The following is a 12,701-nucleotide window of genomic DNA, read 5'->3' as shown; positions in this document are numbered from 1 at the left end:
CAATGGGATATCGGGCAGCAGCGAACATGCGCTTTCACTGCTTTCCGACTCCCATTGATTCCTATGGCTTAAAACCAGGTACGCTGGGCCGGAATAGTGCCGAGCGTACCTGCTAGTTCTTTGATAACTAGCAAAAGTAGTCAGATTGTGCTGAACTTGCGTTCGGAACATCTGTAGTGATGTAACCATCGATCTGTGTCGGACTGAGACCGGCGGATCGTATGTTACGTCACTAAATTCTACTGTTGCCGGTCTGTAGGGTTTGATAACTACGGTGAATCAGGCTCGCCAAAAATACGCTGCGGAATTCCAGCGCATTTGCGGTTGACAGCTTGATAAATAGATAAAAATGTGAGTAATTATTGGTAAAACCCCCCTATATGTTAGCTGCAGATTCAGACTGTGTTGCTTTTCACTTTTATATAAGACTAGTCGATAAGCCTGCCCAGAGGGCAGTCTAATTATATTTTAAACTGCAGATGTAGAAACAACGTATTTTGTAACTCTTCTTTTATATAAAAATGTAAGCTACAGGTGTAGCAATGCTATAAACCTAACATTTCTTAACCTATATTTCCGCCTTCCCTAAAAAATTGCAATTAAAACTAAACGCCTAGATTACAAGTTTGGCGTTAGCCTTAAAAAGCAGCGTTGAGAGGTCCCAACGCTGCTTTTTAACGCCCGCTGGTATTACGAGTCAAGCAGGAAAGGGTCTACCGCTCACTTTTCTTCCACGACTAGAGGCTACCGCAAATCCCCTTACGTCAATTGCGTATCCTATCTTTTTAATGGGATTTGCCTAACGTTGGTATTACGAGTCTTGGAAGAAGTGAGCGGTAGACCCTCTCCTGTCAAAACTCCTACCGCATATAAAAGTCAGTAGTTAAGAGTTTTATGGGCTAACACCGGAACATAAAGCTTTTAACTAAAGTGCTACAAAGTACACTAACACCCATAAACTACCTATTAACCCCTAAACCGAGGCCCCCCCCCCACATCGCAAACACTATAATAAAATTTTTTAACCCCTAATCTGCCGACCGGACATCGCCGCCACCTACATTATACCTATGAACCCCTAATCTGCTGCCCCTAACATCGCCGACACCTACATTATATTTATTTACCCCTAATCTGCCGCCCCCAACGTCGCCGCCACCTACCTACAATTATTAACCCCTAATCTGCCTGCCCTAACATCGCAGACACCTACTTACATTTATTAACCCCTAATCTTCCACCCCCAACGTCGCCGCTAACATATTTAAAGGTATTAACTCCTAAACCTAAGTCTAAACCTAACCCTAACCCCCCTAACTTAAATATAATTTTAATTAAACGAAATAAATTTAACAAAATAAAATAAATTATTCCTATTTAAAAATAAATACTTACCGATAAAATAAACCCTAAGCTAGCTACAATATAACTAATAGTTACATTGTAGCTATCTTAGGATTTATATTTATTTCACAGGCAACTTTGTATTTATTTTAACTAGGTACAATAGTTATTAAATAGTTATTAACTATTTAATAACTACCTAGCTAAAATAAGTACAAAATTACCTGTAAAATAAATCCTAACCTAAGTTACAATTACACCTAACACTACACTATCATTAAACTAATTACCTAAACTACCTACAACTAATTACAATTAAATTCAATAAACTAAATTGCGAAATAAAAAACACTAAATTACAGAAAATAAAAAAAGAATTACAAGAATTTTAAACTAATTACACCTAATCTAATCCCCCTAATAAAAGAAAAAAAGCCCCCCAAAATAATAAAATTTCCCTACCCTATACTAAATTACAAATAGCCCTTAATTTTTTTGCGGATAACGCCAACTTTAAAAAAACCTGTAATACCAGTGTTGGCTTAAGGGAGCGGTGGAAAAAAAAGGAGCGTTAGAGCCGCAAGCCTTACCGACAAAAACTCATAATCTAGCCGAAAATTAATAACCACTTAACCGTCAACCACCCACATTGCAATACACCTAATTACCATATTAACCCCTAAACCGCAAAACCCCCACATCGCAATAAACCTATTTACCCTATTAACCCCTAAACCGCAATACCCCTACATTGCAATAAACCTATTTACCCTATTAACCCCTAAACTGCAAAACCCCTACATCATAATAAACCTATTTAACTTATTAATCCCTAAACCGCATAACCTCTACATCGCAATAAACCTATTTTACTTATTAACCCTTTAAACCGCCAAAACCCACAATGCAAATAACTATTTAAATAACTAAGTACAGTACACTAACCTAACACCCCCTAATCTAACAACCCCTAACCTAACACCCCCTAACCCATTAAATAAACCCAAATTACCTAAACTATTATATTCTAAAGTTACAAAAAAAAATAATACGTTTACAAAAAATAAAAAAGGCTAACATTACAGAAAATAAAAAATCAAATTACCATATTTAGCAAAATTTTACCTAATCCCTATGAAAATAAAAAGAACCCCAAAATAAAAACACCCCCTACTCTAAGAATAAACTAGCAGTAGCCCTTAAAAGGTTTTTTTTTGCAGGGCATTGCCCCAAGATAATCAGCTCTTTTTTTTTTTTTTTTATTCTTTTTTATTGAGAGCCAACACATGGATACAATCAACATTTCCAGACATTATCATGAAGATTACATCCAAAGATACAGTAGGGATATGATCTACTTAGAGGTATCATTGTTCAAGACATAACAGGAGTTCAGGAAATCAGTACATGACAAATATCCAGAATACATGCAACATTTTACAATCCTGTTATCCACATATGTTCAGCTCTCTCATTTTATACTTTTATCCCCAACTAAACCCCAATCCCCCCCAACCATCTAAACACTAAACATATTACAACATCAATACCTAACGAGGAAAAAAAAAAAAAGGGAAAACGCTCTCTCACCCACCCCCCCACCCCCACCCGACTCAAAAGAGCGGTGTTAAGCTGCCAGTCTGTAACCAGTCTTGCCAATGCGGCCCAATTGTAAAGTTTTAGGTTGGGGAGGACCAATCCCCCACTAAGATAGGGCTGACTAAGTTTGTCAGCAGCTATACGAGGCTTTTTCCCTCTCCAGACGAAATTGGTCATTGCCCTAGTAAGCATAGCCAGGTCCCTTCTTGTCATAAGGAAGGGCAGCATCAATAAGGGGTACATTATCTTAGGCAGAATCGTCATTTTTACCAGATTAATTCGCCCAGACAGTCCCAGAGGTAGATCATTCCAGCTCTGGAGTTGGGTAGACAGTGCCTTACATCTGTCCGATATGTTAAAGTCATAAATCCTCTGTGGATTATTGTGGAGCTGAATACCCAAGTATGTGAGAGAGTTAACCATCACCCTGAACGGATATGTGTGGGGAGAGTCAGAGTGTCTATGTAGCCACAGTATTTCTGATTTGGTTGTGTTAATTTTGTACCCCGAAAAACTACCGAATTCCGAGATAGCCTGCAATATGGAAGATATGTATAAGGCTGGGGATTCCATGAACAAAAGCATGTCGTCAGCATACAATGCCAGATGTAGGGGAACACCCCGAATCTTCATCCCGGGAAAGATTTGTTTCAGTTTGAACGCCAAAGGTTCCAATGCCAGGTCAAATAGTAGGGGGGAAAGGGGGCAGCCCTGTCTGGTTCCTCTCTGTAGAGTAAAGTCGGGGGGAAACAAGCCATTAGTCAGAATTCTAGCAGTTGGGGAGTTATAAATTTTGTGGATAATATTGAGAAAGGGGCAGTCGAAGTTAAACTTAGTCATGGTGTTGGTTAGATGCGTCCAGTCCACCCTGTCGAAAGCCTTTTCTGCATCGAGGGAGAGCAGAAAGGCCTCCGGTCTATCCGTCGCCCCACCCTCAGTCTCTTTTGTCCAGTAGTGATTGATTACATGTAGTACCCTGCGTAGGTTTACAACAGAGGAACGTTTAAACACAAAGCCTGTTTGGTCAGGGTGTAACAGGGATGGCAGTATGGTCTTCAGTCTAGTGGCTAGTAGTTTCGTGAAAATGTTATAGTCAGTAAGGAGATAGGGCGATATGACTCTGGCATGGAGGGATCTTTTCCTGATTTAGGTATAAGGGTAATGTGGGCAGTGGTGAAGTGTTGCGAGGGCAACACATTTTCCAGGAAGTAGGTGTTGTATAGTTTGGTTAAAGTTGGTGTAATAAGCGTATGCAGGATCCGGTAAAATTCAGATGGCAGCCCATCCGGGCCCGCCGCCTTGCCCAACGCCAAAGATTTTAAGGTAAGTGTGACCTCGTCTGGAACTATCCGGGCGTTCAGAAGGTCTATTTGTTCCTTTGTTAGCTGCAGGAGTTTAATGGACTGCCAAAAAGAATTCTGCAGCTCAGGGGAGCCTGGTTGTTGTCTAATGTACAGTTGGGAATAATAGTCTGCAAAACACCTGGCTATGTCGTCAGGTGTCTGAAAAGTCCTACCCCGAAACCGCAATGCCACTACGTTAGATCTGGCAGTCCTTGGTTTTGTGAGAGCCGCTAAAAGCCTACCCGACCTAGCCCCAAAACAGTAGTATTTACTGGCCATACGCAATAAACCCGATGCAGCCTGTTGCCCCATAAATGCATAAAATTCCGACTTTACCACCACATAAGCCTCATATGAGTCCCGCGCTTTAGACTGGCGAAACGCCAGATAGGCCTTACCCAGTTTCTTACTAAGATCGTTTGGTCTCTGTTGTATTCTATGTTTGAGATTAGAGGTGTAGGAGATAATGGAACCAGAGAGTACAGTCTTGGCCGCTTCCCAAAACAGTTGGGGATTATCTAAGTGAGCTATGTTATCCGAGTAATAATCCGTCCAGGACTGTGTTAAAAACTTGGTAAAATTTGTGGAGGACGCTAGATAGGAAGGAAACCTCAGAGTGTTTCTGTTGGGACACGGTCCCCTAGTCCCTACCACTAACTCAACTGGAGCATGGTCCGATATAACTATATCACGTATGCGACACGTCTGAACTTTGTTAGTCAATGAGTTAGGTATTAAGAAAAGGTCGATTCTAGACAGAGTGGATTTAGCTCTAGAAAGACAAGTAAAATCTTTGCCTTCTTGGTGTAGCAGCCTCCAAATATCACATACATCCAAGGATGACTCAAGCATGTTGAAAATTTTGGTTTCAAATCTAGCCTTATAATTAGTCTTGGGGTCTCTATTAACCGGAGTCTCCAGCCACATCCTATCCAAAGTATGTGAGGGAGTTCTTGCCCATATGGGGTAGGATAAATTTCATCAAGGCCTCCCAGAATTCCACTGATCTATGGTTAGGAGCATAAATATTGCATAGTGTGTAGTCAAGTGAGTTAATTTGTGCCTGCACCAGCATAAATCTCCCCTCTACATTGAATTGTACCTGTTTAATCTGTGTGTCTAAACGTTTACCAAAAACAATGGCCAGGCCCCTACTAGCGCTGGAATGAGACAAAAATTATACATGACCCACCCAATCTGACCTAAGCTTAAGGTGTTCTATGTCTGTCAAATGCGTTTCTTGCATAAGTGCAACATCAGTCCCCTGCCGCCTTAGGTGGGTAAGTATGGCTTTGCGTTTTATGGGGGAGTTAATACCCCCCACGTTCCATGAAACAAATTTTAAAGACATCACAAATCACTAGAGCCCAAAGTGTACCCATGGCGGCCCGGGGGGGAGTGAGAGAGAGGGGAAGGGGGAAAAAAAATAACCTTTCTGAGCATATAAGTACATACGTGACAACCAAAGCGTGTAAACATCAATATTAATAATAATAATACAAATAAATAAATGTGGGAACTGAGAGCATCTAGCCCAAAGAAAAGGAAGAGATATCCAAACCAGTATGAGCAGTATAAACAACGGGCATGGGCCATTAATAATTACACTGATGAGAGAATCCCACCTAAAGGGAAGGAGCTGCCCATTTTGGTGAACATAGATTAGCATACAACCACATAACCTATAACGACATAGTAAATACAAGCATATCAGCATCATCAGAGATTTTGATCGAACCAGCAGAAGTGTCAAGGGATACAAGGGAGAGGCGGCCACAAGCATTTTTGTGCCATACGGCACCATGGTGACAATAGTTTGCAATTTGCCCCCCCTGAACCGGACAGAGCCAACCCAAGGGGGACAAAGATATGCATAGCTCCGCCCCCCCATGAAGCCCATGATATGGTATTGGATAATACCTGTGAACAGAAAGGTTAGTAAAACAACTGCCACAATAATTAATGCAAACAACAGTGAGAATAACAATAATAAGAACAATAACAACAACAACAACAACAACAGGCCGAATATACCAGTAAGTTCCTTGATGACCTTGCTTACATTGATGCCCTTAAAATCCAAAAACCACACCAGTTTCATAGGGTTCAGAGGGAAGGCAGACGCCCCTAGGATATTGCCAGGCAACATAACCTCAAAAAAGGTTTGGAATACGTCCCCCCAGGACCGACCGCAATCAGCCCAAGAGGGACAAAGGGAAGTATGCGTCCGCCTCACCAAGAAACCCACAATGTAGTGATAGATCGAGCCTGCAAACAAACAAATCAACAGAAGGATTACATCAACAGTTTGTACAATTTTACGTAATATACTCATCTGGAGTTGAGAGTCCAAGTAAAGGAGGAGCAGGAGGCTCCCAGACAGCGCTCTTTCCCAGAGTGGAATGTCCCCAGTAAGCACACTTCCCTCCCCCCTAGAAAACCAGGAGAAAGGTGAAACATTTTGAGTAAAGAGGTAGAAGACCTCCATCTATATTTTTTGTTTGACAATTGATGCCATTCGGGTTGATAGTCCAGGGGCCCAATCATAGTGGGGGTTGGTGATTTTCCGTTGCAAGATAGCTCTGGAGCACCTGTGGGGTGTGGAAAAATTTAACCCCATGGGGTGTTTGTAAACGTAACTTAGCTGGATAAAGCAGGGCCACTTGACGGCCCTGCTCGTGGAGCTGTGAACAAAGAGGAGCAAAATCCTTTCTCTGCTTGGCGACCTCCGATGAAAAGTCCTGAAAAAGCAGTAAACGAGAACCTTCAAAGCTGACTTCTTTGCGGGCTCTATAGGCGCGGAGTATCCTGAGCTTCTCCTGGAAATTTAAGCATTTAAAGATAACCTGTCTAGGTCTGGAGTTGAGGTGTTCAAGTGTGCGTTCTGGTCCGATCCGGTGGGCCCTTTCAACATCGATGGGGAGAATGTCGGGGGAGATCCCCAACATTCGCGGGAAGGTTAGTGCAGTTAACTCCAAGAGGTCCCTCCCTTTGACAGATTCTGGGACGCCGATTATACGTAAATTATTACGTCTGCTCCTGTTCTCCAGGTCATCGACCCGGTCCTGGAGCAATTTGTTTTGTTTGACTAGTTGCTTAAGAGTAATGCCCTGGTTATTTTGCCTGTCCTCCACATCAGAGATGCGCAACCGTGTTAAGTCTGGAGGAGAACTGACGCACCTCAGATGTCAGGGTATCCACCCCCAATTGTAGAGATTCCATTTTAGGGAGGAAGAAAGATTTAAGTTTTTGTAAAAGAGAAGTTTGGTCGGGGACCTGACTCACAGGATCCCCCATGGCCTGTTGGTCATGGTGCAACTCCGCAGATTGTTTTTGCTTTTTCTCTGCAGTTTTCCCTCTTTGGCTCATGGCGGCAGGAGTAGCAGGAGACAGTCTTTGAAAATATTTGTCAACTTTCATGTGGCCCTGCAAGCTTGTTAGTTAGTATACCCCAGAGAGAGAAAGTCAACGTTGATGACAAAGAAGTGATGTCCATAAAAGTGTGGGGCTTGTGAAAGTAAGCTTCTTAATCAGATGAATATACTCACTCCAGGGCAGGCACCCCAGCGGCCATAGGGGAAAAAAAAAGGTTATTTGGGCATCCCAAGCAGGCAAAAAGAAAAAATGAGGCATCCAACAGAGTGGTATAACCGCTGGAATGAGGATTGCTAGGGATGGGCTCTGTAGCTCACTGTATCTCCTCTTAAGTTTCCTCTCCCCAAGGAAGGGCTCAGGTGGTATGTGGGAAAATTAAAGCAAGCACTCCCGAAGCCCAAAAGTGCACAGGTCCAGACCACGTGGCAGCAACCTCACCGCGGCCCTCCAGGACCCAGCCCAGGCTGTACTTATTCAAGGCAGGAGTATTCCTGTGAGTGGGACCCTGTCGTATAGAAAATAAGGGCAGCGCCCAAATCAGTGTCGGCCGTTATGTGCCCCAGGAGTTCACCTCACCACCAACCTCCTCCACGCACAGTTGCTCTCTAGGTTCTGGCCATATAGGTATGTCTCTCTTAGCCACACATAGAGCCCCCAGACCTGAGGGCATCTAAAAAAATGGGGGAGTCAGTCACACAAGAGCCGCAGCCACTCTGTACTCAAATGCGGCACAACTGAAACAGCACTGTTAGATTTTTTTTGTTTTTTACCTGCCCTCGGCGTTCCGGTGACTTCTCAGCGCCTTGCTGTAATTTATTGTAATCCGCCGAGCAGGAAACAATGATGGCGGTGTTGCGGCTGAAGCGCTGTGGGCATTAAGGCTCCCGTCTGCCAGGACTGATGGTATGTCCTGCTCACCAAGGTCGATGGCCGGCGCAAGTAGTCCCCTACCCGGCAAATCAGCTGTGAGAGGCTGGGCAGCACTGAAAATATGTCCAAAGTCTCTTTATTGTTCTCCGACTTGCGGAGCTCCACAGATCCACGTCTACCCTGTAAGCCTGCCCACCGGAAGTCGAGTCGATAATCAGCTCTTTTTCAAGAAAATACACAAAGCCCCCACTACCAGTAACCCCCCCCACCCACCAACCCCCCCAAATAAAATAACCTAACACTAAAAAACCTAAACTACCCATTGCCCTGAAAAGAGCATTTGTTTGGGCATTGCCCTTAAAAGGGCATTTAACTCTTTTTCTGCCCATCCCTAATCTAAATAAAACAAATCCCCCCCAAAAAAACCTTAGAAAATCCTAAGTCTAACCCCCAGGTTGGTACTCACGGTTCCTAAAGTCTGGCAGAGAAGGTCCTGTTCCAGGTGGTGAAGTATTCTTCCAAGCGCTACCTCTTCTTCTTCCAGGAACATCCTGCGCGGAGCAGAGCTGAAGACCGCGACTCTGGAACTGAAGACCGGCGACCGAGGAGCCATGGAGCATGGAGGATCCTCTTCGTATGATCTCTGCCGTACACTGAATAGTGAATTCAAGGTACGCGATTAAAGATGGCGTCCCTTGAATTCCTATTGGCTGATATGATTTTTCCAATTCAAATCAGCCAATAGGATGAAAGCTACTCAAATCCTATTGGCTATTTAAATTAGCCAATAGTATGAGAGCAAGTGAAATTCTATTGGCTGATTTGAATAGGCAGGCATTTTTTTTTTTTTTTAATACTTGATGTGGGCGGTTAGTTTTTAAAAAAAAATATTTTAATGTGGGAGTGATTAGGTGTTGCTTTGTAATGCTCCGTTTGCCTTCGCTGCATCCACCGGGATGCAGCATATGCTGCATCCCGGTGGATTGCAAAAGTGGATTCTTTTACCACCCTGGGGTTAAAAATGTAATCATAGACAGATTTTGGGACATTTTGTGTGCCTGGTGGACGTAGCATCCATGGTGCTACAAGTGGTTCACTAGGTCTCACACCAGCTTTTTTAAAACATGGATGAATTAAGGGTGTGACACACTGCAAGTGGAGTGGCATGCAGCATGTACATGCGGCTGTGCGCGCTTAGTGTGTCCTGCCTTTTCATCTCTGAGCACTCTGCTGCGTCAGGTCACGTAGCTGAGTGCTCAGAGATGTAATATTTGCTTTTCAGAAGCGATGTGATGCGGAGAGAAGCAGCTGCTTCACCTCGCGCCGCATCGCTTGCAGTGTGTCACAGCCTTACATCTCTAAAGTCTCAGGTCTAGGTAGATTTCTAATAGGCTTGCATATAGGGCAGTTTCCTTAGCTGCATTCAGCTCTTTTCTGAGCCAGATGTCTTCTTATGAAAGTACAATACTCTTAGATCTAGATTATTCTTCTTTCACATTCAGCAGCTAACGAAACTGCTGAATGCAAATGCCTAATTTATAGAGGGCTATCTCTTTAAAACATTGCATTCTAAAAATGGGCAATATGTTGAAAAGTTGACAAAATGTTTTAAATATGTAGGGTAACAATTTATGCAAAAACCTTCAATAGGTCATAATGTAAATGCAAGGATACTTTTTTTTACAAATTATCTTTTTTTCTTGAGACTATGGGCTTAGCAGTAATAATATATTTGGAAATGTTTTATTTAGTTGTGAAATACTTATTATAATGCAATTTAAATATTTTACTTTTTGCTGGGTATAAATGCATGATTTTCATAAACATTTACCCTAATATGGCTGACTTGGCTTCCACCAAACCCAACCCATAACATAAAGTTTTGCGACTTTGGATTCTTTTACAAAGGAGCTCAACAGCTATGTGTAAATATTTACTAGTTTGTACAAGGGAAGATCAAATATGAAAAGGGTCATTCATGCCATGGTTTTGAGATGATCAAAGAAAAGACTGGTCTCCAAAATACATCAATAGTTTTGCAGGCTATTAAACCTGTCAATGATCGCAGCAGGCAGTTGAATTGATTCTTGATATAATAGATGTACATAGGCTTCTAAAAATAATGCAATGAAACAAGAATTAGGAAAACAGGAGATAGAGCTCAAAATGACTTAAATTATAAAAGCCTACTGCAAATAATTGTAATACTAAAAAGTTATTCAAGTTGAAAAGAAGATTAACGAAGTCACTCGTAGCATGACTTCCCCTTTGTATGTCAGCAAAGAGGGTTTGAAAGCTGTACAGCAGAAGATAGATGATAAAATTGACATTATAAGCTTGTTCATGAAACATTCCATCCTACTCACAGAAAAGAAAAAGGAAGCAATGTTAAGCAGTGAATTACAATTGTTCCTAAAAGTCAAAATCTACATGGCTGATTGAAATCTGGGGCAGTATAGTGGGCATATGTTTCTAAAACCCTAAACTCTTTGGAACTACTTAGTTCTTTTTAAGTTAATTTACTTAAAGGTCAGTTCATCAGATTAAGAATCAAGCAAATTATTAGGCCTTTAAAGGTGATAAAGAATGCTTGGTGTGCTTGCCTTCAAATATATACCCAAGAACTTTCTTTCTCTGAGACATCACAAAGGGTCTCTCTAAAACAAGCAACACCAACAGCATCATAAGACAATATGTATCTTATGAGATTGAAGACAGACATCAAGAAAATGTGATACTCCTGGTCAGATCTTTGTATTACACAGATGAAAGAATAGCCATCAAAAATATTCCTAAAAAAAACAAGCCATTCCAAATAATAGTTCTTCAAATTCACCTAGAAAAGGGCAAAATTACTGAGATATTGTACACATTTTTTATTTCACTAGTAATATTTTGTGAACTAAAAGGAAAAAAGGAGAGCATTCCCATGATACTTATTCTTGAATGCTGGTGTAATCGACTGTTGTTAGTATATACATCACTACAAAGAAACTATTTTTCTAACATATTCAGAATGATAATTTGTATTTCACAATACATTACATATTTGTAACAAAAAAGCAGTATAATGTCCATTTAAATGGGGAAATACAAAGCGGCTTTACTACTTTATAGTGTTTCATAATGCACCATTGTTTGCATGTATATGGGGTCGTTCACAAAAAAGTTTTATATATATATATATATATGTGTGTGTGCATACATGTGTATTGTGTTTATATGTGTAAATATGTTTTTATGTTTAACTATTTTCTTATATATTTAAAATTAAAAAGAACATTTTCTTCTTAGCGAAGTACACTGATATTTGAAGTATTCTTAACACATCTTTGGCTTTGGCGTAGTTGGCCTAAGACACCTTCAGGCTAGTGCTCAAATTTTTTTTTAATGCACCCAATAATAGTCTCTGGGGAAAGGGATTAAGTGCAGTTGCGTTATCCGACATCCTGTTTATATTACTGCACCACATGTAAGCATTTGTTTAAATCTAGTTATATGTAAAATATTACCATTGTTTGGCCGTTGAAAATAGCCGTCAATCTCCTCCCCATCATTTCTGCACCAATTAAAATTTTGTATGTCAGCCAATCGTGTCTGAAGCGAGCTCATGTGTACTGTGTTAATATAGTATTAGTATAGCCAGAACCTTTGTTTGGAACGTAACATGTTGCTATGCTTCCGCTTTCGACCTGGGACTCCTAAACCACTGAGCATGCGCTATGATGTCCCAACAGCATTCGTTAGTCATAGCACATGCTCAGTAGTTCATACTGTGCATGGACTGAGAAAAAAAAAGAATCGGGAAGAAGGAGGAGTTATGAGGCCATTTTAAATCGAAAGAAGTAGTCTGAAAAAAATAATTTGTTCAATAACACGTTAAGCAGTTGTTATCATAGCACTGTGCCTTGGGATTGTTCTGGGGCATTATATAATAAAATATAAGCATGATATTGGTGTAGACTGTCCCTTTAGCATTATATTTATATATTACATTATTAATATTCACTGATCTGTTTTGAGCCAACAACAAGAGAGTAAAAATGTAGGGATGTTGGGAAAAAACAAAAAATGGACATTTTGTTTTTCGTTAACAAAGTGATGACAAGATAGAGTAAAGCACAGACGATATGTTAATTCACATAATAATTAATCTTCATTTTCCAACAA

This window comes from Bombina bombina, chromosome 1 (genome assembly GCF_027579735.1).
Source record: "Bombina bombina isolate aBomBom1 chromosome 1, aBomBom1.pri, whole genome shotgun sequence".
Taxonomy (NCBI): Eukaryota; Metazoa; Chordata; class Amphibia; order Anura; family Bombinatoridae; genus Bombina; species Bombina bombina.
Note: the sequence above shows the minus strand (reverse complement) of the source record.